This window comes from Pinus tabuliformis, chromosome J (genome assembly GCF_031772625.1).
Source record: "Pinus tabuliformis cultivar Carrire ecotype Pingquan chromosome J, CPIR1, whole genome shotgun sequence".
In the NCBI taxonomy this organism is placed as follows: domain Eukaryota; kingdom Viridiplantae; phylum Streptophyta; class Pinopsida; order Pinales; family Pinaceae; genus Pinus; species Pinus tabuliformis.
The window spans coordinates 1,374,886,563-1,374,909,234 of record NC_142295.1 but is presented as its reverse complement, the minus strand read 5'-3'; positions in this window follow the sequence as shown (position 1 = coordinate 1,374,909,234).

The following is a 22,672-nucleotide window of genomic DNA, read 5'->3' as shown; positions in this document are numbered from 1 at the left end:
ACTTACTTCTCAAGTGTCATTTTGTTGACAAACTATGGTGCCTCATTCAACAAATATTCAGATGCCCCATACCATCAACATTGACAAGAAAATCTTGGTTGGAAGTTTGTTTTGAGAGAAAATTTAAACACCCATGGATAGCAAAAGCCTAGCATCTAGCCATTGGCTTTTGCCTCCGGGTTCTCTGGAAAGAAAGAAAACTACGACTGTTTGAGGGAAATAGGAGGACATCCCAAGTACTTAAAGACATTATTAGAACAAACATCAGGGAAATGATAGTAGCAATCCCTCCACCCATAGAAGAAGCTATCATTGGTGAGAAAGAGATAAAATCTATCAAAATATGGACATTTTTCACTTTAACTAATCTACATTTTATATATGATTTTTCACAATAGAAATGATTTTGGATTTGACATTTTGTTGTTGTTGTATACTTTGAAATGTTGTATGCTTTGATAATAATATATTTAAATTTATAGATGTTGTATAATTATAGTGAAAGAATAACCCTCAGAGGTTTTATATATAAATAGATATAGTTGGAATTAAAATTAATAAATTTTTTATATTTTTTATATTTAACAATATATTAATTTTAATAAAGATTTCAAATACTTGGAATTTATGTTAAAGAAAAATGACTATCAATTTTAAGATTGATTTTATTATATTAATACATGGATATATGTTATATGATAGGCAACATCATTTCCTTTGGGACTTGTTATAAATCCAATTCGTATGTTATATGATGGATGAATGTTGAATCTCTAGAATTGGAAGGGCTAGATATAAATTAATGGAAGGATAATACTCAACTAATTTATATTTTTATTAGATTGAGGTTGGAGGATGAGGATTTAGTATGCTCAAAAAAACTTTCATGGTACAATTTACATATAACTTAGGTGATAAGCCTATCTTTGATGGTGGAATAGTAGTAGTAAATTGGTGATGGAGAAAGATTTGGAAAGTAAAGATCCAATGATATCTTGAATTTTTGTGTTGATGGATTTAGGAAAGAGACAATCTGACAAGAAAGAAGACAAGAACACAGGTACACACAAGAAGACAAGAAAGAAGACCTCGGGAGGAGAAGCAAGTGAAGTCTTAGCTTCACAATTCAAGCTTGAATTTACTCTCATTGCATGCAAGGGAAACACAGTGATGGGAAGCGTGTGGTACTTGGACAATGGTGCCTCATTCCACATGACAAGGAAGACATATCTTTTCAGTGAATTGGAGGAAAAAAACTTGCAAATGCACATAGAGATGGGGGATGATTGGAAGGTACAACGTGACTGAGATCAATATAGTCACCTTTCCTAGGGAGTCAAGCTACCCCCTCATGCTCAAGGATACCATGTTTCTCCCGGGCCTGAAGAAAAATATTGTCTTCATTGCAGTTTTGGAAGAGTATGGTTACGATGTGATCTTCAACAAAGGAAAGGTGTTCTTGAGACAAATAGCCACAGGACGTATGAATCAGATCAGGGTTTGAGTGAAGAACCTATATAAGCTAGATGTGGAAGACTGTGTTGCATTAAGCACAAAGGCAGAGAAGGTGTAGAGCCACAATGCTTGTGAACTATGGTATAGAGGACTTGGTCATTTGCATAATGGCACCCTGAAGATTTTGCAGCAAATAATCATAGGACTTCCCAAAGGTGCACTAGAGTAGCAGGATGTGTGCAAAGGATGTACTTTATGAAAGCACACAAAATCAACTTTCCTTGGTCAGGACAACAAGGCGCATGTAGTCCTTGAAATGATACACTCTGATGTCTATGGGCATTTCTTGACAACCTCCATTTCTAGGCATAAGTATTTTGTTATCTTTGTATATTATTTCTCACGAAAGTGATGGACCTTTTTCATGCGGAAGAAAGATCATACATTCTCCAAGTTCGATGAAATCAAGGAACTCGTTGAGAAAGTAATCAGCCAGAACGTGAAGGCTCTCATGAGCGATAATGGAGGTGAGTATGTGTCGAATGAATTTAAATTTTTTCGTGCAAAAGAAGGCAATCGACGGGAGTTGACAACACCTCGAAATCCATAATAGAATGGGATGGCTGAGAGAAAGAACCATAGCATTATGGGGTTTGCGAGGGCTATGTTGCATGACCAAGGCCTATCATTTCACCTGTGGGTAGAGGCATGAAACAAAACAATATATTTGCAGAACCACAATCCTCATCAGATTCTAGGCATGATCACACTAGAGGAGGATTTATTCCGGAGAAATCCAAATGCATCGCACTTCAAGATTTTTGGAGCATCTGTTCACTGCCATGTCTCCAGAGAATCAAAAAAGAAGCTTGAGCCAACAACATAGTTGGGGGTATTAGTGAGGTACACAAAAAATCCTCACAACTACCGTACATACTTTCCATCCCTTATTATGATAGTTTTACCAAGGGATGTGAAGTTGGATGCGAAGAAAGAGACGTGGTTCTCTCTTAAGAAGGAGCTTTAGATTCCACAGGGTGAGGAGATTTTAGCTCCAAAGGAGGAACCTCAGGAAGTTTTGGAGTAGCCACAAATTAAGGATCAGAGAGTGGAGACATCCACTCAAGTATAACCATCCAAAGAAGGTCGGATAAAAACCAGAGAAGATGAGAGATGATTGGATGATGCTAGAAAGAATTTGGGAGCACCCACTTCATAACATAGGAAGAGGAGGTCACTTGATCAGTACACTGGCTACATGGCTCTAATGATTGAGATTGTAGAGACTAAGCCATCCTCTTTTGAGGAAGTAGTAGAGAAACCTATATGGGTTAATATAATGGTGGAGGAATATAATTCCATTGTGAATAACAATGTTTAGGAAGTGGTCCCAAGACCAACAAATAAACTAGTGGTAGGTTCGAGATGGATCTTCAAGGTAACTCATGCTACAAATTTAATCATAGAGGAGAATAAGGCCATATTTTTGGCCAAAGGATTCTCTAAATTTGAGGGAATTTACTATGAGGAGACCTTTGATCCTGTAGTAAGGTACTCATCCATTATATCTACTCTTGTATTGGCCATGCAGATGGGGTGGAAGATTGACTGGGGTGGAAGATCGACGAGATGGATGTAAATACAACATTCCTCAATGAAGTAATTGAGGAGGAGGTTTACATTGAGCACCCAAAAGGTTTTGAGACCTTTGATCAAGAATCACGTGTGTAGACTCAAGCGAGCATTGTACAATCTCAAGTAGGAACCCCGTGCATGGTACACTAGGATCAACAACTATACACCAGGCTGGGCTTCACCAAAAGTGAAGCGGACGAAAACCTTTATCATATCTTGGTTGAAGTTAAATTGTTGATTATTGTCTTATATGTTGATGATTTGATTTTAACTAGTGATGATAAGCTAATCAAATCTTGCGAGGACCTTGCAAGAGAATTTGAAATGAAGGACATGAGCACATGCACTACTTCCTCGGATTGGAAGTATGGTAAGGAGATGGGGAACTATTTTTCTCTCAAGGAAAATATGCAAATGAGATACTAAAGAAGTTCCACATAGAGAGTAGCATGCCCATGGAGACTCCTCTAGCAACCAGTTGGAGGAAAGAGGATGCCACTTTAGGTGAGGAAGTGGAGGCTACCATTTATTGGCAGCTTGTGGGTTCACTAATATATCTTATGAAGACACAACCAGATATGTCCAATGCAGTCAACCAACTGAGTCAATCTATGGTTAGGAAAACGAAATTATTTTGGAAGGAAGCTAAGCATGTTCTACAGTACCTCAGAGGTACAACCTAGTTTGGACTATGCTATAAACGAATAGAGGGAGTGAATCTATGTGGCTTCACAGATGCAAATTGGGCGGGGAATCCATCAGACGGAAAGAGCACACTAGGAGGAATATTCAATGTTGGGTCTGCATTTGTTTCTTGGTACAATAGGAAGTAAATATTTGTGGCACTTAGCTCAGCAGAAGCAAAATACATGGCTTCTAGTCAAGCAACATGTGAGGCGATATCGATGAGAAAGATTCTTGTGGGACTATTTGTGCAGATGATGGATCCAACTATGAACTACTGTGATAATCAGAGTTCCATCAAGCTCTTTGAAAATAATGTATTTCATGATTGATCCAAGCATATAGATATCCTGTATCACCATCTAGATGATTATGTGCAAAGGCAGATAATTTTGTTGGAATAAATTCCTAAAGAGGAACAAGATACAAATATTTTGACAAAGGTTTTGCCAAGAGGAAAATTTGAGTTCCAGAAAGGTAGGATTGGGGTGACAAATAATTCCTTTCTTGCTGGGAGGAGCGTTGAAAAATGTAGCAAGAAAATCTTAGTTTGACTTTGCCTTGGTCAAACTAGAGAAAATTTGAATATCTATTTCAACAAAAAACTTGGAGGTAGCTAACTGAGGTGACATCGAACGTGTGACTCAGTTAACGTAGTTAATTCAAGTCATGGAAGCTTGAGTTCAGTTCAGTATGATTGATTGCTAAGTTGTAGCAATCTATTTTAGTTAAATTGAGTTATTGTCATCTAAACTAGTTCTAATTGATAGAGGAACTAGTGGAAGGTCAAGTTATGTAGTGATCATTCAGTTAACTAATCAATCAACCAAAAATAATTGATGCATGTAGACAAATTGAGTTACCCATTTGAGATAAAGCTTCAAGGGAAATGTACTATCAATTGTAGACTATTCCAAGTTGTATAGGTGGTGCATGAAATAAGAGGAACAACCTAAAGGAATTGCACAATCTAATTAAGAGAATTTCCTAATTAATAGGGGCCTAATTCCTCAAGGAACAACATAAGAAAATAAGAGCTTGGAGGGCTTGAAAATTATCTAAGTGTTGGCTAGAGTCAGTTAGTTAGGCTGAGGGATAGACTATACACTTGCAGGTTGTGCTTAGGCTTGAGCAAGCATATGTATTAATCTCTATTCTTTGGTTAGTGCAATACATATAGAAAGGGGTTTTGAGAAGTTTCTTTCCCCTAGATAAATATCTATGTATGTGTGATGTTTCCTTTTGCATGTCTATGATTTGTGTTCTAGATCGTGAATTGAATTCTATAGATGAGTAGAGAAACTTTGAATCTTATGATTTAGTAAATTTCATGAGCAGTTTCAAATCTACATCATAATTTCTATAGAAAACACTAGGGCTAAGGTACAATCTCGATGGTGGGAGGTCTAGCTAGACCAAGTTGTGTTTTTCATAGTTATAATTTTAATAGAAAGGAAACAATTCCATTTTACTAGTGAATATGTTGCAATTCCTTTGCGTTGGGGTCATCTTAGAGCTAGTAATGGACTGTTACTCTCTAATCTTGTATATGTTATGGTACAAGTATTTGTGCATGTTTTTTATTTTAGGGATAGTTCATCATCACTTTCCTTTGGTTTCCTTATGTTATTCTTCCATCCTTGGGCCATCCCCTTGAGTCCATTTTCCCTATACCATACATGTTTCTAGTTGTCTCTCTTGGCTTGCTACCATGACAATTTATTTGGGTCCTCTCATCATGTATTGTGTGCCACTTCTCTCTGTTGTTGTATATATTTTTCCATTTCAAGTCCTAGTTTTACCATCAAATAGTTGTAAGCTTCTGTATTTTTATCTTTGGGTGGTCATCTTCTTAGTGTCGCTACACTCTTGTCCCCCCTCCTATGAGTGGTATTTCTTCCTTTTTTGTTTGAAGGTGGTTACAATAATGGATTTAGTGGGAATAGCCCCTTCTCGATGTGGCTTCTACATTTTCCTCTCATCTTTCTTAGTCCTTCATGTCTATTGCTTATATTATTCTACTCCTATGTCTTATACCCCATGCCTTGTGAAAGTGCGCAAGTTCGAAGGGGTGTCGTGTACTACCAAGAGTGGGCCCACAAGGCCAACACTCATATGCACCACAAGATTGAGGAATTTGCATCATGCTATCATGAACTCACTCCAGGTCATATCCAGCATGAAATCACATGTGTAGAAGGTGAAGCTTCTATGCCGAGACAACCCCTCTTTGACACGAAGGTCCTCACTAAATGGGAAGCTTGGATTTTAGACACAGGCCACATGAGAGGCGACTTCAACCAACACATGTAAAAAATGGATATTTATTGGCAAATGAAATTTCTTCTAGGTTGCACCCTCCTAGAAAAACATGAGCATTGAACTAGTATTCTCCACTCCCTAGAGCATCTACACTGACATTTGAGGGATTGGGATCAAAGAATGTAAAGAATCAAATAGAATCTTGGCATTCCACCCTCAATTGGGAAAAATTCTTAGGGCTCTAAGGTTCTCACCCATGTTGTAGGTTATGATTTAGGTCACTCTTCCTAGTTATTGCTAATGCACATACATTTTGTTCCCTATATTGTATACTTTGTTCTAAAGATATTTTTGGGTCATTGTATATGTTTTTCTATGTTTACTTTTGGATCACATAGTACTCAAATGACTCTCCCCTCCTTATTGAGAGTCAATTTTTGGATCTGGTTAGGTATCCCTAATAAGAGTTTGACCTAATTATCATGGTGTTTCTTGTATACTCTTGCATACTCATGTATACATTTTTTATTGAAATGAAAATTATAATTATTTTTGGGGAGAAATAATATAAATATTTAAAAGTTTGATTACATTGGATTAAGAACATGATCAAATGGACAAAACAATTTCTAATTTGTACAGAGCTATTGAACTGGCCCAACAAAAAGTGTTTCAAATCATTTCTATTTGACTCAAATTTGTTCTAAAAAGGTCAAGATATTTTGAATTTTCAGTTGAAACAGTCAAGGAAAACTTCGAAAATGATTTCGATATTTAACCTTGGATATATAATAGTTCAAAATCTCCTAAAAAATAAGATCATTTTTTCACGGTAAGTTGGTGTAGTCTTAATTTTATTTTTATATATGTGTGTGTGTGTGAGAGAGAGTGTTTTAAACATTTTTTATTTTTTTTAAATAAAAAATAATTATAATTTTTTTTTTATAATATAAATTAAAAATGAATAAATAAATAGATTGTTTAATATGAAAAATAATAATAAAAATATTAAATAGAATTAGAATGCAACACTTAGGTATAATGTTATTTATAAATATAAGTATAAAATTATTTAAAAGAAGCAAAATGAATAAACTTTGACTTTTATTTTTGATAAAACAAATTGTGTAATTTTTTTTAATATTTTTTTTTTTTTTTTTTTATTGTTTTAAAAAAAGAAAACTATCTTATGATTAGTTATAAAGTATGATTGGACTAAATACTTGTGGTTGGACATGACATTTATTTAAAAAAAATTAACAATAAAATGAAATAAAATTTTAAAAATAACACATAATCATTGCATTGATTAATGACATTGAATATTGATTGTGCACCCATCAAATCATTAAAAAAAATTACAGTTTCAGATAGAGATTTTGACTCAAAGGTATCACATGTTGAAGATATTTTATATATCTATATTTTCCTTTATAATTCATTAATGGGATTTTTCTAGAGCAATGACCTTTTCCTTTTATACTTTTAGCTCTACATTATTTTTTCTAGGGTTTTGTGTTTTTTAATGATACTTTTTGAATGATACATTTTCCTATGATCGGTCTTGGACCTCAAAATATTTAATTTTTGTTCATAATTTATGAGTAATTGTTGATTTTGAATATTTTTGTGGTTTGTCAAAGTTTTGGTAGGTCTTTGCAAATCTATTGCATTGTGCTTACCTTGTAATGGTTCGTACTCTTTAGTTATTTTAGTTTAAGAGGTTTTTTCTTAGCAACTGTGTAAAGTATTGAAAATTTAAGCTATGTTTTCTATTTTAGATTTTAATAAATGGCTTTTGGTTCTTACATATAACAATGAGATCTATTAGATTGTCTATGTAATTTTTTTGGTTTTATAATTAATATATTGCATAGGGTTCATTATTAAAAGCAAGATTTTATTTTCTTAATTTTTTTTTGGCGTAGATTTAACAAATTTGATTTAAATTAGGGTTCATAGGGTTTTTAGTTCCTTCTCTATTTCTAGGTTTATATTAGTGTTCTTATATATTTTTTGTAGCATAAATTTCGTTATCTCTAAGTTGTTAAGGTTTGTGGTATTTCCTTCCATTTTTCTATTTATAGGTATTATGATTTCTTCTTTCAAGCCTTTACAATATCTTGTAAATCTTCCTCTTATGCATGGTTTTCTGTTAAGAAGGATTATCTTACCTTTTTGAAGGTTTTTTGTTCCTACAAGTTGTCTAGTTTTCTCTGTATTTGAGCCTTGAATTTTAAATATCATGTAGGATAGAGAGGGGATTTTCATTTTCTAGCAGAATTCTAACTTGTTCATTTATTTATGTTGTATATTATCTTAGTTTTCATATGATGTATGTATTGCAACTGCTAATGTATTCTTTGACAACCAAATTGCACTGTGATGATTTTTAGGTATATCTAAGAGATGGATAGTGTTGTAGGAGCAGACAAATCTATTCAACTAATATGGTTCTAAAATAAATTTCACGTTATCATAGTTTTATATAGTGGGAGAACACTATGTCTATGATTTTATTGTCAGGAATGGTGATTTATAAAGGTTTTATTAAGGCCGTGATGATGATTTTTATTGATTGTCTCTCGCTATTTCTAAAGAATTTATGTGGTGTGATTTTTTGGTCCTCTTTTCATCCACCTTAAGATACTATATTTCAAGAGTTATAACATACTAGGTATTGTCTATATTTATTTCCCTTTGTTTCTTGCCTTTTTACTAGTATACATTAGTTGTATCATTTTCAAGAGATGCCTTTGGCATTCCTATATTTCCATTATTGTCTAATGTACCTTTTTGAGTCATATCACCTGGTTTTTTGATTTGTGGAAATCTAGAGATATTTTTTTTTTCTTTCTTCCTTTATTTGTATCATCTTTATACATAATAATTATGTGTGTTTGTTCATGTGGTGGAGATCTATTAGTTGTGTAGGATTTCATAGTTGCCCCTTTTTCCAATAGACTATATGATAACATATCTATTTTTTTATTCTTAATTTTCGACTCTTCTAGATGGCATATTTATCTCATACTTTTTCTTTGTCTTGTCTCTCTCCAATATTTGTAGGACATACATTTTCCACTTCAACGGTGCAAAGATCTACCCTAGAAAGGGTATCGATTTTATCTGATCCAATTATCAAGTTGGTAGATATTCCGAGCCTCTACATGTGGCTCTATTAAGACTAAATATTGTATCACTCAGAAAATGTTGCATGTATATATTAATTCAATTGAGGTTGTTTACAAAATTTTTATAGTGGATTACGTATGCTCTGTCAACTTTGCTCGTCTACACATTTCAACAAATTGGTGATAGGTATTGGCCATTCTGACTCTCTGTAGAGAGGGTAATGTATAAGTCCTTTGTGTTTAGAAGTCTGTCTTCCTATGCTTATTCTCAGATTTGGTGGAACTTGTAATAATTTCAATGTTCAATTATTCTTGCTTGGAAATTAATAGGTATTATTGTTTTCCAATTCCAAATGTATGTGGTATTTACATAATCAATTGATGCCATGCAAGCTTACATGTACTACTATGTACTAGAAACAACACAAGGGGGTGGTTATAGTACCTTTCAAATTTAAATGAAGTGATTAACATTGCTTATAAAATGGAGAGAAACACCATGAAGTATTGTTCCTAGGTGATTTGAAGAAAATAATTTACTTCAAATCTTGTAAATGTCATTATGTACCATGGAGTTGATTAGAAAGACTTATTGGGTAATTCCTACTTCAATTTGGCAAATGAACACATTCTAATATGGAGTTAAAACATGGGTTGATCAGACAAATTTATTATGTTTAAGCCTAGTTTTTAGTTTGGAAAATGGAACACATTGAGATAGCTGCAGAATAGGTTGTACTTGTAAAATTTAAAACTCATTCCTTACATTCCTTGCACACTAAAACTCCTAAGTTGACCTTTCTTAATTTTGTTTCTGTTGATCAGTGGTGTGCAGATCGTTTTGAAAATAATCACTAGAAATACATTACATTGGGTGTTGAGATCTTGGACACAATTGATAATGTCAAGATCAATATCTAGGACACAATTGATAATGTCAAGATCAATATCTAGGATAAGCAAGTATTTCCCACCGACCAACAATGTATTATCTTATTTGGTAAGTGGTTGGAGGATTCTAGATGACCTTGGCCCTCTATAATATTCAAAAGGGATTTAGTTTGGATTTGGTTCTTTGTCTAAAAATTGGCATGAAAATATTTATAACAATCCTTCTTAAGGGGCCTCTTAGGCCTATGTTTTTCATCATATATTATGTATTGAGTAAGTGACAATAATCTTTGGGTAAATATGTAAGGTAGAGTAAATAGGTGGTTGTGAGAAGGTACAACCCTCCAACCACATATCTCATGTATAAATATACACTAAGACTAATACAAATATGGATTGGAATTCCTTCCCAATATTTATGTGTCTTGTCACATATGTTTGTGTTATTTTTGTTCCCAAGATGAATTCTATTATGTTTATTATATTCTTATAACAATCTCACATCGTTGCCTCCTCCATTTGGTTGGGTGACAACAACAATGAATGAAGGTAGTGGGTTGAACCTGCAAAAGGGAAAAGTGAAGAGGATATGATAAAATGAAAATGTTACAAGTCAAAAAATTTCAAGAGATGCAAGTTGATGATCATGGACACTGCCAATGCTGATGTCAAAAACCTATAAAAGAAGAGAGAGATTAGAGAAAAGAAATTGAACTTGCACAAAAGAAAATGAAAATTATTAGTTCGCAAGATAAGATAAACTTGGGAAAGATGTTGGTTAATGTTAGGCCCATATACTACTAGTGTAGCCCCTTATTGTTATTAGTGCAACCCCCTTATTGTATTGTTGTGCCCATGTATTCCCCATATTGTTATTAATTGTGCCCCATAGAAGCCCACTATTCTTATTGTTGTACCCTTAGAATATTATTGTTATGTCGTCCATGATTATATTGTGACCCCTTAGAATCCTATATATAGAAGGGAGGCCTTGTCATTTGTGTCATCGAAGAATTGTTCATTTGTGTAATGTAAAGGAGGTTTCCCCCCTAGAGAGGCTGATTTTGAAGTCGTTGATCTATCTTTTATTCTATTTTCTGAGTTGGTTGCATAACATTTGGTACTAGAGCTTTGGATTTTAGTGTTTCGCTGCTTCAAACCGGTTATCGTGGAATTTTGGCTATCACTTTGTGTCTATGAAGTTTCAGAAGCTGAAATTAAAACCCATTTGAGAGAAAATCTTGATGAACCTCAGGTACAAATGTCAGATCTTGTCTCGCTATACGTTAGGAGATATAATCTAAGTAAGTTAGGGTTTTTGTAGGCTCCCGAATTATATCTGAGACAGGTGACCTCGGGAAGATCGTCATAACTTTCTCTCTCAGCATCATATTGAAATTTTGTAAAAAGGTAGAGAAAGAAGAGGGAATGTAGTTTTCTGTGTATCGTTTCTAGGTGTGAAGGTATAAACAGTGACACGTGGCACTTCGTATAAGTTCGCTCTACTGAACCAATCTATAATCAGGTCATCATGGGAGATTTGGAATAAATATTTCTTGGAGAATCCAATCTTGATCAGACTTGCGGGGTTGGAAAGAGGAATTAAAGGGGCCCCTTAGTACAAATTTTCAGACCTTAGAGATCTAAAATTGCAGGGATACAATAAATTCAATATTGAGCTCCTACAAAGTGGAAAAATGTGTGTAGTCTTTTTAAAATTTTGCATAAGTTTGCTTTGAAAAATTAGCTTGAAGGAATTCAAAGGGCATAGTGAAGCATAATTATCAGTAATTACTTCCCCGAAGAAAGAAAATGGAAAAAACCAGTAAGCAACCTGAAATATCTAGCATGACTCATGAAGAAGAGGAAGAAATGCAACATGACATATCAAACTTACGAGACCAAGTGCAACAAATTTCACTCTCACAAAAAGTAATAGAAGCTGAGAAGGATGGTTTAAAGAACGTCGTGGAAGCTAAGATGAATGGCATAGAACTAATATGAATGGAGTGGAAGCTAAGATGAATGGCATGGAAGCTAAGATGGATGGTTTATAAGTAAACATTGAAGATTTGAAGAAAGACATGGAAGCTTTGAAAGGAGGTTTGGAAAAGCTGCTACAAGAAATACTTTATAATGGCGAAAAGGTAGTAGAGGAAACTCATAATGAGAACAAAAGAAATGTTAGTCATGATTTCATAGACTCTAACATTGGATTGAGGACCCACCATGTTCCAAAGATGGATATGAGGAAGTTTGATGGCAAGGATCCCATAACATGGATACTACAGATGGAGTAATATTTCAATCTCTATAATGTGAAAAAACACAAAAAAGGTACGCATTGTGTCTTTATATTTGGAACCCAATTAATTTGTATGGTATCAATGGCTTTTCTCTCCTAAACAAATTGTCACCTAAGAATTACGAAAGAAATGATAGCACATTATGTGGACACAAAAAGAAACACCTTTTTTAGCCAATTGATAAATCTGAAACAAAAGGGTTCAATAGTGGAGCACATTGAGTACTTCCAAAAATTGATATAAGGGTAAAAGATATTTTAGAGGAGAATAGGATTGATTTGTTCATAGGGACTTTAAAGGATAGCATCGAACATGAGGTTCACCTTTGGGAACCTGATTCATTGGAGAAGGCATTCCAGTTGGCAAGAAAAATTGAAAGCAAAATTATGGCAACTTGGAAGCCTACCAATCATCTATAAAGATGGAAGTGTTGTCGCCCCTATCCTTCCACAACCTACAAGGTTGACACCACAACAATTGCAAGAAAAAAGAGGAAAAGGGCTTTGTTATAGTTATGATAGAAAATACACTAAAGGTCATAAGTGTGCTAAGAAGAAATTATTCTACATAGATTTTGAAGAGGAAGAAGAAAAGGAATAAGAAACATCAAAAGAAAAGGATACAGACTAGAAGAAAACCCTAGAGAAAGAAGAAATGAATCCGACCATATCTTGTAATGCATTGGCCAAAATTACCATTCCTCAAACTATCAAGATAGAAGGACATATCAGGAAGAAAAATGTAATAGTGTTGATTTATTCGGGAAGTACCCATAAATTTTTTCATTGTAAGATAGTGGAGGAATTGAATTTCTTCCTATATCTAGCACCAGAGTGTCAAGTGATGGTTGCAAATGAAGGAACCATAAATTTCTCTAGAAAGTGCCATAATATCAAGCTATCCATGCGATAATATGTGTTGAATAGTCGGAGATATTGATATTGTTATGGTTATGGAGCTAGAGTGAAGGAAAATGGCAGACTAGGGTTTATGACAAACCCTTACACGATGCAGAGACAGAGAAGGAAGCCTCTCAAGACCAAGCAGTACTACTGCCAGTGCAGGTTTGGCGCATCTGGTAGCCAAAACCGATGAACACTCCGATGGGGGAGGCATCAGCGCCTCCCCCCAAAGATTGCAACAATGAAGACCTGCTACTTAAAGATAGAACTGGGAAGACTTCAAATGAGAATGCAGAGCAGCCAGCGGCATGGCCTACGTAGCAGCAGGAGAAGGACGACCAAGTGGATCCGGAAAAAGAAATAGGAAATAACCCTGCAGCATCTGAGCAACTAAAGAAGGCATCATCGTCCACCTGCAAACCCATTGCAATAGAATGACCTAAGATTGAGCTCCCCAGTCACATAATCAATGCACAAATATAATACATGAAAGACCATGCACTGATAGGCAAATTTATAAGCTATTGGCCAACTGAAAAATCTCTGCAAGGCTAGATTACCTCAAAATGTAAGCCCAAAGGACATGTTACCCTACAGATAGGCCCCAAAGGCTTCTTCATAGCCATCTTTAATTGCATTGAAGATAGAAATCACATCCTAGATGGAGGACCCTATTTCTTTAACGCAGCAGGTCTCTATCTATGAGATTGGGTAGAAAGATTCAATCCAGACAAGGAAGACTTTCGCTGGGCGCCAGTTTGGATCCGCATGTACTCCTTACCGCTGGAATACTAGGATGAAGAATCACTTAAATCCATTGGTAATGGATTAGGAGAGTTCATAAAGACAACAGAGGAAACAAAGCTTCGCCGGTACACCTCCTATGCTCATATCCACGTTTACATGAAACTGGGCAAGGCGCTCACAGACTTGGTAAGTCTCCTTCACGATGACTTTGAATGGATTCAACGCATAGACTATGAACATGTACCTTTCAGATGTAGGGGGTGCCATGCCCATGGAAACCTATCCCGTGACTGTCCTTTAAACGCTCCTCCTAAATCCACAGATAATGGGGGAAAGTCTAATCCAGAAGGGTTTACTAAAGTTGCTTGCAGAAAGAAGCATACCAAGAAACCTCCCACAACACCAAAAAATGCTACTCCATCATCCGATGTGCCATCCTCAAGCAATAGCTTTGACATTTTGTCAAACCTAGATATGCATGAATCAGATCCCCCCCTGAAAGCAAAGACAAACTCTGCTCCATCCACCAAACTTTTTTCTGCTCCTATCCATAATGAAGCCATTCAACCATCGAAAGTTAACTCCTCTAGTCCGCAAGCAACAACCATGTAACCCATCCCAAACCATGATCACCACGAAGCCCTCTGGTCCGATAAAGTAATGGAAATTGATAATCTATTGACATACCCTCTTTAGTCATTACCCCACATGGAGGACAACAGTCAACAAAGTTTAATTGAAGAAGAACCTAAAAGCTTTGATCTAGGTGATATAGACATTTTCAGTCTAGAACAAGCTTGCAAAAGGAAAGAGTTCAACACAATACCGGATAGGCAACTTGAAAATCAAGAACCAGTACTATCAAGAGTGCATCAACACAACACATTGGCCATACAACAAGGAGGTAAATGGTATGGGAAACATATTACCAAAGATGGGAAGAAGAGAGGGAGAAAAACAGATCTACAATGCACCATCTTCATTGGGGAAATGCTAGTGGAGTCTAGAATATGCTCCAAGTTGACTAAATACTATCGTTCCTTACCTACAAGTCAACCATGAAGCTCATCTCATGGAATGTCAGAGGACTTAACGGTCCTGGGAAGTAAAGAATGATAAAGACATGATTCAACAGAACAACCACACATTGTATTCATGCAGGAAACAAAATGTAATACTAGTACTTTAGCTTCCATATTATCCAAAGCCTGGGCGGGATGTCAGACTGTTACAGTAGACGCAACAGGCGCTTCAGGAGGGCTTGCCATAGCATGGAATACTCAACACGTCTCCCTAACATATTTCCATGCTTCACACCATTTTATACAAGCAACATTCCACCTCATTGGAACCAACATACATGGCCACTTGACTAATGTATACTTCCCTCAAGATACAATGCAAAAGAATACATTGCTAAAAACGTTGGAAATTCTCAATTCTACAAGAACTTATCCACTCTAGATCACAAGAAGTGACTTCAACATGATCACTCGGCTGGAGGAAAAACTTGGAGGCAGAAGGAAGCTGGACATTGAAAGTAATAGCTTCAAAGAATACATTCAAAACAACTGGCTAATTGACTTACCATTTGATAATGGTACTTACACATGGAATAATAAATGGATAGGCTCTCAACAAATCTCCTCCAGGTTGGATAGATATCTAATCTCAGAAAACTATATTCATTTAGGTGGTGATATATGCACCTCCATACTCCCCATTGTCAGCTCAGATCATTGGCCTATTTCCTTGCAATGGAAGAATCCTGGAAATTCAAACAGGAAACCATTTAAATTTTAAGCTTTTTGGCTCACTCACCCTGAGTTCTAAAATATGGTCAAATCAGCATGGGAGAGCTTCATTCCCAATGGCGGCTCAACTATGTATAAATTCCAGCAGAGACTTAAGCACATCAAAATGCAAATCAAGACCTGTAATTACACTACATTTGATAATATATTTCACGAGCAAAAAATCCTTGAGCTAAGTATGAAAGAGCTACAGCAGAAGATAATTACAGGAGGCAGAACAGAGGAACTAGCAAGTCAAGAAAAAGTTCTACTAACACAATTGGAAGAAAGAAGGAAACAAGAGGAATTTCTCTAGAAACAAAAGTCAAGAATCAGATGGCTAAAAGAAGGTGAAAAAAATACCAAATTCTTTCACCGCACAACTATTCAAATAAGAATGAATAATACCATCTCTCATATTCAAAATCCACAGGGAGACAGAATGGAGAAGTAGGAAGATATCGAGAAAGAGCTCACTAATCACTTCAAAACAGTACATCAAGAGCCGCCTATAGATATACAACCTGCAATAAATGAAATACTTCAACATATTCCCAGAATTATACCAGAGGGGCATAATTAGCTTTTCCTAAGACTGGTCACTCTGACAGAGGTAAAAGAGGCTTCAAATCAATTGAAAGCTGGGAAAGCTCCAAGACCTGATGGATTCACCTCTAACTTTTACCATCACTTATGGGACTGAATCAAAGTAGAATTTTGGAATGTGGTAGAAGAATCTTGAGCTATGCATTGGCTACTTCCATCTCTCAATGCAACATTCATCGCACTCATTCCCAAAGAAGCTCAGCCAAGCACTCAGGAGAAGTTTAGGCCCATTGTACTATGCAACATCATATACAAAATCATCTTGAATGTAATTTCCAATCACCTCAAACCGCTTCTCCCTCTCCTCATTTCGCCAGAACAATCTGGATATGTTGAAGGACGTCAAATCTTGGACGGCATTATTCTGACTCATGAAATCATCCATTCCTTAAAGAGAAACAAACAGGTAGGTATGCTTCTGAAAATCGATCTCTCTAAAGCCTTTGACAAACTTAGCTAGTCCTATATAAAACATATGCTTACTGCCTTCAGATTTAGTCTGACCCAGGTTAGATGGCTTATGAATCTCATAGGCTCCCCCTTCTGCTCAGTTCTCGTTAATGGAATCCCCTCCAAACCCTACTCCCATTCTAGAGGAATCCATCAAGGTGACCCTTTATCCCCTTTCCTCTTTATTATTATGGTAGAAGGTCTGGGTCGTCTTATAAAGTAGGTTTTTCAATCTCATGACCTTAGAGGTGTCTCTGTACATGGAACCTCTACGATCACACATCAACAATTTGTTGATGACAATATGCTTTTTGGACACCCCTCTGTCAGTGAAGCCCGCACCTACAAAGCTCTTCTAGAAACTTTTTAAAAAGCCTCTGGAACCACTATAAATACTTCCAAATCACAAATATTCTTTTTCCACACTCCTGTAGCCACTCAAAGAATCATAACCAGAGTCATTGGATTCTCTCAAGCCAAACTCCAATCTCATTATTTGGGTGCTCCACTGATTGACTCAGCCTTAAAACATGCATCCTGGCAACAACTCATTGAGAAAATGGAAAGCCGCCTATCGTCATGGACATACAGAACTCTGAACATGGCAAGCAGGCTTGTCCTAATAAAGGTGGTCTTACAATCCATGCCCCTCTATCTCTTATTAGTTCTTGTTGCGCCGAAATGAGTGCTAAAAAAATCAAAATTTTGCAATGCAACTTCTTATGGGGATCCACTGGGCAAAACAAAAAATGGGCGTTAGTAAAATGGGACACGGTTTGCACACCTAAAAAGCAGGGAGGTTTAGGATTACGTGACCCGCCACATAGAAACACATTAATGGGAGCACGAATATGGTGGCAATGGGTCTCAAGCCCACAGAAGCCATGGGCACAACTCTGGACTGCAAAATATGCAAACAATTGTCCGCAGCAGGAGCTGATAAGAATCACTACCACGACTACAGGATCTCTAATATGGAATGCGGAAAAACAACACAGAGAGATCATCCAAAAGCATAGCTTTTGGGAGATACGTGAAGGGATAACTGCGTGTTTTTGGATGGATTCTTGGCAACAGAGACCAAAAAGTGTAGAACTTCTACCATGCACAAATCACAATGGAAACAACCTCAACCAGACTGACCATGTAGCACAATTTTCGACTCACAGCACCAATCAAGGCTTTAGGCAATGTAAATATACTACACAGATAACATAGTAAGAAATTGAAGCCTATAACTTGGAGGTACACAAAGAACTCACCAGCAGAAGAATCAGATACAATACTGGAAAAGATGTTCTAAGATGGGGATATACACCGAAAGGAGTATACACAACAAAAGAAGCCTACTAGCTAATGCTCCAAACACAGGAATCAGTTGATACTACTTGGAATCGCATATGGACTACAGGAATATGACCAAAAACCTCTACTTTTACATGGTTGCTATATCATCAAAGAATCCTCACTTGGGACAACTTAATCAAGAGAGGATTCCAAGGACCCTCCTACTGTCCTAATTTTCAAAATCATGAAGAAAATATTTAGCACCTCATGGATTCTTGCCACATGGCTAACTAATTATGGAAAAAACTTACTTTCCGCTATCAGTGACCATGCAGAATCTTAGGGGATATAAAGAGAACCATTCGCAACTGGACTCCAAAAACCAAAGGACTACTTTAGAGATCATATGGACCAACTTAAGTTAGAATATTCAGGAAACTCTAGATCTCCAACAATGGAGTGCTGAGGACTTTCCCACACAGGCACAGGAACAGAGCATATGGGAAAATTAGAACCTCAAGCTTCAGTAGGTACAACTTGATCCCAATAGACTAAGCACTATCACCAAGCAGCTCTCACATTGGTATCCCCCCAACAAAAGGTGATAAAGCTAAATTTTGATGGGGCCTCCAAGGGAAACCCAGGTAAAGCAGGACATGGTGGCATATTCAGAGATCATGAAGGCCGACCTTTGCTAATATACTTCGGCTCCATTGGTTGGGACACGATCAATTCCACAGAAATGGAAGGACTATGGCAAGGTATGAACTTAGCATACCAACATAATTTTCATCCCATCATTATAGAGGGGGACTCCCAAATTCTGATAAATATGGTCACTCAAATACAACTAGGAAGCACTACATCGAGAGTTGCTAAAATCTAGAGACTAGTGGCCAGGCTTGAACTAATAGAGCAGTGGATGAAAAACAAGAGAGAAACCACATTCATTTATGTCAAAAGGGACAACAACAAGGTAGAAAATCTCTTGGAAAATATAGGAGTTGAATAGGATCAAGTCCTACATTCTGGCACAATCAACATTCTAAATGACCAATCTCAATTGCAAGCTTGTACTGACCTCGTGCATAAGGACACCCATCTCCCGAATGCGGGTGACAATTAAGGGCAGTAAGGTGGCAGCCAATTGGGTTGGCATGTGGCGAGACCACATGGCCTCCCGCAGGTTGGCATAGAGGTCCAAAAATGGCATTTAGAATCACCATAAATGCACCTTATGCGAGTGCTGCCTCCAATTTTTTAACTGCCATCAACCTCGACTTAGTGCAAAGATGAATTCTCGGGAGAATTTCACCTTTGCTTTGGCCTATCAACCTCTGCAACCTCCGCCACTGCAATGCCTCTGCCCTCAAGTCGTGAATGTACCCAGATCCCTCACCACCACAGGGAGACGATGCCACCTCCTTTTCTGCATTGATTTCGGCCTGGGCACCCACTTCACCCATAGCCTGGATTGTCATTTTATCTCTCCTTCAGCCTTGGTTGCTCATCCCTCTGTTGAGCAGTCCACAAGCTCCATTGTGTCATTGCACCCCATTGTGCCCAATTCTAGAAGAAATTCGAATATGCCTACAAACAGTTTGGTGTGACACCATATGTGCAGCCATAGGGGCAGGAGCTGAGGGAGCTTGAGTCGCCCCCAGCACTCACCTACTTCAGATACTACCTCCTCTCTGGTTGAGCAAATCCCTGGACGTTACCCAAATACGTACAGTGGAAGAGGCCGCCTCCACTCGGTGGCCTCTGCCTCACCTCCCAACAACCCCATTTCCATTTTTGCTTCGTCTCTCAAAGGCACTCCACCCATTCCTCAACTGCATTCCCAGAATGCCCAATTCACCTTCCACTCTACCGTGAACATGCCCCTCATCACGGCCACCATAACCATTCTCTTTCACGAGGCGCAGCAAACCATTGAGGAACAAGCCACCGAGGTTGGAGGACGCACCAATGTAAATGTGGAGCAATGAATGACGGGGGTTGGCAGCGCTAGGGAAATTGGGGTATCAGACATTACTAGTGGTGGGCGCACCACAATAGGGTGCAGCCACACCAAAGCCATACCGGAACGGGCTCAGACAAGCGTTCAAGGAGCAGGGGAGAGGAACCAGGAGCAGAAGACAAGACGTGTAGGGAAGGAGGTGAATTGGGTAATGGACGAATATTGCTATCTCATCGAGGAAGAACACCAGGCATTGCAGGCTGGCAACATGGAGCCCTTGCTTCTGGCAGGTGGCGACATGGAAGAGTACAAGTGCTTCATCGTGGAGGAACACCTTCTGTCTCCGCCACGTCCCTAGTTTGCCACCTTGATGCCACGTGTCTGCATCTTTGTCTGCCACCTTGCTGCCACTCAGCGCGCCACGCGTCCGCCACACAGTCTGCCACTCAGCATGCTCAGTGTCTAAGGTTTTTGGGACTCTGTCTTTTAGTTTTTTGTTTTCAATGGGGTTTTGGTAAAAAAAATATGAGTTTTTGGCTCTTTAGTTGTTTTTTTGTCTCATTAGATACAATGATAACAAACTGGATGCTTCACTGGTTTCCCCTGCATAGGCAACAAGCTAATTCTCTGAACTCTTTTATGTTATGGACTGGTTTCCCTTCTAGGCAGTTCTGATCTAGACTTTGCTGGTTGTTGCCATTCCTCTAGCATAGTTAAATACAAGCTCCGGCCTCAGTGTATGATATCTTTTTTTTTCATTAATAGAATTAGTATAACTTAGAAAAAAAAATATATGGTTGAATAGTCCAATTCTTTCCATTCCAATGGTTGGTGCTGATGTTGTACTAGGAGTCCAATGGCTACAATATTTGGGTATGATAGATTTTAATTTTCATGAAGTTTTCTTGAAATTTTTTTCAGAAGAAAATGAAGTTTAATTAGGGGATATCGCAGGGAAACCAGGAAAGAGAATCAGCTCTAACGACATGACAAAGCTTCTAAAGAAAGAACAATGTGATGTAATTGCACAATTATGTTCTCTAGAGGTTCCCACATCGAAATCATCTATTTCTCTAGATCTCCAAAAAGTATTGGACAATCATTCCAAGGTATTTGAGACTCCCAAAGGCCTCCCACCTATTCGTGATCATGATCATGCTATTCATTTGATTCCATGAAGTGTTCTTCCAAACATCATGCCTTACAGATATCCCTATGCCTAAAAGAGTGAAATTGAACGTATGGTTGCATAAATGCTAGAGGATGGTATTATTCAACCTAGTCAAAGTTCTTTCTCTGCTCTAGCAGTATTGGTGCATGAGAAGAATGGATCATGGCGCATGTGTCCGGATTATAGGGAGCTCAACAAGATCACTACTAAAGATAAATTTCCCATTCCTGTCATTGATGAATTATTGGATGAATTACATGGAGCAATTTATTTCAACAAGTTAGACCTTCGTTTAGGATATCATGAAATCAGAATGAAGACAGAAGACATTCTCAAAACATCATTTAGAGCTCATGAGGGTCATTATGAATTTTTGGTCATGCCTTTTGGCCTTACTAATTCACCTTCTACATTTCAAGGTTTGATGAATTCCATTTTCAAACCCTTCTTTAGAAAATTTGTGTTAGTATTTTTTGATGATTTACTAATCTACAACAAGTCTTGGAAGGATCATGTTCAACATGTTGATAGAGTGCTCAAACTATTGGAGGAGAAACAATTATATGAAAAAACCTCCAAATGTTCCTTTGGAGTACAAGTAGTGGAATATTTGGGTCATATTGTATCTCATGAAGGTGTTAAGGTAGACCCTAGAAAAATTAAAGCCATTAAAAAATGGAAAATCCCCACATCCATAAAGCATCTACGAGGATTTGTCAGGTTGACAGGGTATTATGGCAAGTTTGTTAAGAATTATGGGAGAATAGTAGCACCTCTAATGACATTAGTGAAGAAAGATGCATTTTCTTGGACTCTAGAAGCAACGAAAACCTTTGAACATCTTAAAGACGAAATGTGCCAAACACTTCTCTTAGCTATGCCAGACTTCACAAAAACCTTTATTATGGAATGTTATGCCTTAGGAAATGGAATTGGTGTTGTTTTAATGCAACAAGAAAGACCCATTTCTTTTGAAAGTTGTCTAATCAAAGGAAATTATTTCCACAAAGCTATTTATGAGAAGGAAATGTTGGAAATACTACATGCACTTAAGAAATGGCAACCTTACCTAATGGGAAGACACTTCAAGGTAAAAACAGATCATGATAGTATTAAATACTTTTTAGAACAAATATTATCTTCAGAAGAGAAGCAAAAATGGGTCAGAAAGATGTTGGGTTATGACCTTCAAATTATCTACAAGAAAGGGAAGAAAAATGTTGTTGGAAATGCACTTTTAAGAAAGGATAAGGATGTGGAATAATTGCTTTGTTCCATTTCTATTATCCAACCAAATTAGATAAACAAAACAAGAAATGAATGGAAGAATGATGAAGAAGTGTGCGAACTCATTCAAAACTTGCAGCAAAATCCCAGTACATCTGA